This window comes from Aquarana catesbeiana, linkage group LG02 (assembly GCF_042186555.1).
Source record: "Aquarana catesbeiana isolate 2022-GZ linkage group LG02, ASM4218655v1, whole genome shotgun sequence".
Taxonomy (NCBI): domain Eukaryota; kingdom Metazoa; phylum Chordata; class Amphibia; order Anura; family Ranidae; genus Aquarana; species Aquarana catesbeiana.
This window is the reverse complement of record NC_133325.1, coordinates 55,825,310-55,831,309: the sequence shown is the minus strand read 5'-3', so window position 1 is coordinate 55,831,309 and position 6,000 is coordinate 55,825,310. Positions and strand designations below refer to the sequence as shown.

The window sequence follows — 6,000 nt, the reverse complement described above, 5'->3', positions numbered from 1 at the left end:
GTGTGGGGTGTGTGGTGTTTGTTTTGTTTTTTTTGTTTTTTTTTGTGAACCCTTCACAATGATTGAATTTTTGCATGAATGATACCTGTTAATCTAAATTACAAAAACAGACTGGTAAATCTGAATAAAACGCCCTGCATATCACATTGCAATGTCCCGTTTAAAAAATTTATATATTTTAAATGTCATTCACAGAAGAACTTCTAGGAGGACATTGGGGTTGATTTACTAAGATTGGAGAGTGCAAAATCCTAGTGCAGCTCTGCATAGAAATCGGCTTCCAGGTTTTTTTTTTTTTGGTCAGCTTAATTTAAGCTGCAGTTAAAAGCTGATTGGCTACCAGACACAGCTGCATCAGCTTTTGCACACTCCCATTTTTTTTTTTTTTTTTTTAGTAAGGATAGGTTCACACCTGTCCAGTGCGAATTTCCAAAGCAGCTGTTCAGCTGCGATATTAAAGTTCTGGGCTCCCCAAAATTCAGACCCTTATCCGGGCATGTAGCCTGATGCCCTCAACATGGGGGGGCACGCATGCTTTGATGTTGATGGGGACAAGGGCCTCTTCCCCACAACCCTGGCCAGTGGTTGTCTGCGGGCAAGGGGCTTATCCGAAACTGGAAGCCCCCTTTAGCAGATCGGATCAGATTAATCACAGCAGAGGTGGCTTGTGTGCGCCCCCTAGGCGGAACTGCAGGATCACGTGTGTGTGTGTGTGTGTGTGTGTGTGTATATGTATTATATTTTCACACACACGGGATCCTGCACAGGAGAACCAAACCGTAGCAGTAAATATGCTATAGGGTGGTTAAAGTAGCACAATACCGAATAATTAAATTTTAAAAAATATAAAAAAAATCAAAAAGCTCTGGTCATGAAAGAGGTAAAGTCTTCTGGTGCCGAAGTGGTTAATGGAGTTTTTTTGGACATGCAGCATGGCCTAATCAAAAGGGAATTGAGAGGACCTACGAAGAAGAGTCATTCAAGCTCATAACACTGGAAAGGGTTATAAGGCAGGTTTCCAAAAGACTTGGCCCCTTATGCCGTGTACACACGGTCGGACTTTTCAGCTACAAAAGTCAGACAGCCCGTCCGACAGCCTTTCAACCGACCGGACTTGCCTACACACGATCGCACCAAAGTCTGACGGATTCGTACGTGATGACGTACACCGGACTAAAATAAGGAAGTTAATAGCCAGTAGCCAATAGCTGCCCTAGCTTTGGTTTTTGTCCGTCGGACTAGCATACAGATGAGTGGATTTCTGGGTCCGGCGGAGTTACGACGTAAAGATTTGAAGCAAGTTCCAAATCTAAAGTCCGTCAGATTTGCGACTGGAAAAGTCCGCTAAAGGTGAAGCCCACACACGATCGGATTGTCCGTCGGATTTGGTCCATCGGCGTCCGGAAAAGTCCGACCGTGTGTACGCGGCATTAGTCCACAGTAATGCCTCCATGCAAGTTTAGTTTTTGATCCATTGTGGTGGATTCAAAGGAAGAACGCTCGTCTTGCTGCAGTTGATGCATTTAAAACACCGCATGGACCCGGAAGGGTCTGAATATGCCCAAAAAAAAAAAAAAAAAAAGGAAAATGGTGATTTGAACCAAGCTATTAAAGACCTTGCCAAAATATACATAAACCAGACTAATTTTAACTATTGCACAGCTCAGTCCAGTAGTGTTGAGATTCAAATTTTACCCACGTTTTCAGAGCTTGAAAGTGTTTTTTTTGTATCTCAGATTGCATGCATTGACCGTGTATTTAATGGCCCATTTTGGTCTATTTTTGGAGGACTGCCAAATCCTTCTCTGCATAAAATACAAAACCTCAATTGGGTTAAAAAAAAAAAAAAATTAGTCACTTTGACCACCAATTTTTGTTTTGCAACTGACTTCCGTGCAGATTAATGTTTGACTAATTTTAGCAATCTACTGCTACGTAAAGGTTGGTTTAGCTGGCTGACTATGGAGTATCCTCCACTTCCTTTCCATGGTTATAACCTTGTTTGTTTGAATCCCTAAGGGTATTTTGTTCAGTAGAAGTATACATTTGGCTGTATTGGCTCAGTGGTAGCAGTCTGAAGTCCTTTCCTTGTTGCTGTTAATGACAGGCTCTGGTAAGACTGGTAATTTTTCTGGTAACCTTGTAATTACAGAACTGCAGGGCAGATATTGGACAGGTTTTCAATGCCAATGCTTCATTATCTTCCTTGTAGGGTCATGTGAAGGCGGCCAGTGCGGTTTTCATCTCTTTTTATATAATTGTATCTCATTTAGTGCTGCATCAGTGCCAGCTGTGATTGACCCAGCAGCTCTTTTGGCAGTTGATAAAGGAGCTGCCTAGTTATTGAGAGGATTCTGGGCAATGAAGCGATGTCCCAGATGTAATTGGGAATTAGAGACTGATGCGTAGTTGGCAACAGGTGTTGCTATTTGTGATATAAAAAATGTGAGCCCATAGTCCAGTGCACAGAACTTGATCTTTTCTCGGTGGTGGGTGCTGGTGACAAAATAATAGATGGAATTGCGTATGCAACAACAATTGGGAGCCCCTTTTATCACAACCACAATCTGTGGGAAGTTCAGAGGCCTCAAAGTCACATCATAAGTCTGTGACTAAATATCCCCAACTTCTAAAAACCTTTTGGTGACGCTTTTGGGTTCCCAGAGTGCTAAAAGTTTTTTGGTCATCTTAAGTCCTCCTTCATATAATGCTTACCAACAGTGGCGTCGTTAGGGGGTGGCTTTTGGGGCTATAGCCCTGAATCTGGGGCCCATAGCCCCAAGTCTCTGAAGGGGTCCCCAAGGAAGGGGAGGTTCTCTGGGGACCCTCGTGTAAGTGGGGGGGGCTCTCTGGGGACCCTGATGCAAGCGGGAGGCTCTCCAGGGACCCTGATGTAAGGAGGAGGCTCTCTGGGGATATATATATATATATATATATATATATATATATATATATATATATATATATATATATATATATATATATATATATATATATATATATATATATATATATATATACACACCTATTACTGTATATACATGTATATGCCCCCCCAAGCGTATGACTTTCTTTACTACGCTACTATGGGCTCTAGCCCCAGATCTTTTGTAGACCTAGCAAAGCCCCTGCTTACCAATATTATGGGACTTTCATGATACAAGTTAAATAACTGAAATGTATATGTTTACATTCTTGCGTTCTTTTTATTATCTTTCATAATGGAAACTTGGGCTCACATCACACACAATGTGGTCAAAAGTATACATGTATATCAACTGTTTAATTTAATTTAAAATGAAACCTTACATTAGTAGTCTCCAAATTGCAGCCCAGGGGAACAGATGTGGCTCTTTGCTTGACTTTATCTGGCACTTGTGGTACTATTCCTCCCACGGATACCAGACACTATTCTGCCGACTGACATCCACAATGAGAAACCATTTCTCTGACTGACACCAATAATTGGGCACTATTCCTCCTAATTATATATTAGAGATGGGGCGCTGTCCCCCCCTTATACCAGATGTGCTGATGTCTACTCCCACTGATGCCAGGAAAATTTCCATTCCTGCTTGCCAGTCTGGGTGCCCCCCCTGAAGTCTGAAGGACCATAAATTGGCCCTTTTATTTAGAAAGTTTGAAGACCCCTGCACCCTCAGCAGAATCCTTAAAACACTTGCACTTCAAGTTTCCACAGTTTGTCCCAATGCCTGAGAAATGGGTCTCCAACTCCCATAAGTCAGGGTACATGGGAAACCGCAATACAATTCTGAGTTACAAAACTATTAAATACTATTTTTTTTTTTTTTTTTTTTTTTTGTTAGACTTGGGCCTTAATTTGTTGACCCCGGTCTTTAACCACTTAGGGACCAAGCCTCTTTCTGAGATTTGTTGTGTACAAGTTAAAAACAGGTTTTTTTTTTTTCTCTAAAACCCTAGAGCATAAAATGGCGGTCGTTGCAATACTTTCTGTCGCACAGTATTTGCGCAGCGGTCTTACAAGTGCTTTTGGGAAAAAATACATTTTTTTTTTTTAATTAAATAAGACAACAGTAAGGTTGGCCCAAATTTATTTATTTTTTTTTAATATTGTGAAAGATAATGTTACGCCGAGTAAATTGATACCCATCGCTTCAAAATTGCGCCCGCTTGTGGAATGGCGACAAACTTTTACCCTTAAAAATCTCCATAGGCAAACTTTCAAAAATTTTACAGGTTGCATGTTTTGAGTTACAGAGGAGGTCTAGGGCTAGAATTATTGCTCTCGCTCTACTGATTGCGGCGATACCTCATATGTGTGGTTTGAACACTGTTTTCATATGCGGGAGCTACTCGCGTATGTGTTCGCTTCTGCACGTGAGCTCGTCCAGACGGGACGCGTTTTTTAAAACATTAATTTTTTTTTTTCTTATTTATTTTACCACCTTTCTTTTTCTTTTTACACTGTTTTTTAAAAACAAAAAATTGTGTCACTTTTATTCCTATTACAAGGAATGTAAACATCCCTTGTAATAGAAAAAAAGCATGACAGGTCCTCTTAAATATGAGATCAGATGTCAAAAAGACCTCATATTTACACTAAAATACAATAAAAAAAAAAAAATGATAAAAAAATGTCCCTTTTTTAAAGAGCTATGGGGGAAGTGACGTTGCTTCCGCCCTGCATTTTTTTTTTTTTTTTTATGGAGATGGGTGGCCATCTTCCCCCTCACTCGTCCCCATGCCCAGCAAGGGTGAAGATCCGATCGCCTCCGCCGCTGCCGATGGCTCCGGTAAGCGGCAGAGGGCACCGGAGCGTGGCGTCGGGGGGCCCTCTTCCGCCACTGATAAAAGTGATCTTGCGGCGAATCAAACGCAGAGACCACTTTTATCTGAAACCAGACCGATCACTGAAGAGGATACCGGGGTATTGGCAGCTAGCTGCTGCCATAACGTTATTCCTCTTCAAACAGCCAACGAATAACGACGGTGGGCGGTCCGGAAGTAGTTGAGCAATAAATGGTAACACCCTTTGCTCCCATCAGTGAGATTGAGGCTTGGTTCACACTAGTGCGAATTTGCAATAGCAGATTGTGACTGGCCCTCTATGGAGTCGGTTCACGTATCTCCGCGGTGGCTTTGGTGCAATTTGCACGGGAATGCTGTGTGCCTTTTGGTTCGTTTCCTGTCCGAATTCAGACAAAAATTTGGGGCTGAAATCGGACCTGAAACGGTGAACCGGACTCCAGCTGTGAGCCGATGTGTGCTCATATGTGAACCCAGCCTGACATTTTTTGACTAAAATTTTAGTGACAGCTCAAAACCACAAAAGGCATATTTTACATGCTTGCCTTTTTTTCTCTGGCATAACTGCTTAGATTCTAGTTTTTAATGAATGTTGCAGAACCGGAACAGGTTGAGTCAGTGTTCAGCAACTTGTTGACTAGAAACGTCTTGTCCCGACGGCCTCAGTCGAGGGTCGGGTTCCCATCATGGGACTGCTGCCTGCCTTGTGTAAGTCTGTTCCAGACACGCTTTTTAATCTCCAGATCGCTTTCGATCTTCCTTCTTCTAAATAATTTTTTTTTTTTTTTTTTTTTTTCCCCCCTACCCGCCTTCCTCTTGGTTTGAGTGTTTTCTAGATCTCCTCCTTTATTGCACTATAGAGGTGAGCCAAAATTATGCAAAGTCTCCAAGGGAATGTTTATTTACACAGGAGTATAGCTAGAATAATTCCCCTATCATTATGTAAAGTGTTGTGTGTTTTTTTTTTTTTTTTTTTTTTTTTTTTTTAACAGTCGATCAGTACTGTAGCCCATAGAGAATGTTGTGCTCCTGGATATATTTTCCAGTGTCCTCCTGACTCCTTGCTGAAAAAGTCAACTGTCGAATACTGTAGGGAATGTTCTGTAACCAAAGATGGATAAGGGGATGAATAAAATGCCTCTAGCTTCATAGCAAATGTTGGTACAGTAACACATTTTTAGTGTTGTGTGTTTTATTTTTTTTCCAGTTATG

General features: G+C 41.5%; 1 protein-coding gene across 9 annotated transcripts in view; it reads left to right on the top strand.

Moving 5' to 3' along the window:
• The first annotated feature begins 5,391 nt into the window (after window positions 1-5,391).
• Window positions 5,392-6,000, top strand: part of LOC141126887 (synaptotagmin-like protein 2) — a 129,575-nt gene continuing 128,966 nt past the window's right edge. For all 9 annotated transcript variants that reach the window (XM_073612927.1, XM_073612938.1, XM_073612937.1 and 6 more), the window contains exon 1: window positions 5,392-5,496. The gene's annotated coding sequence lies outside the window, so the exon portion shown is untranslated. The remainder of the gene's footprint in view (window positions 5,497-6,000) is intronic.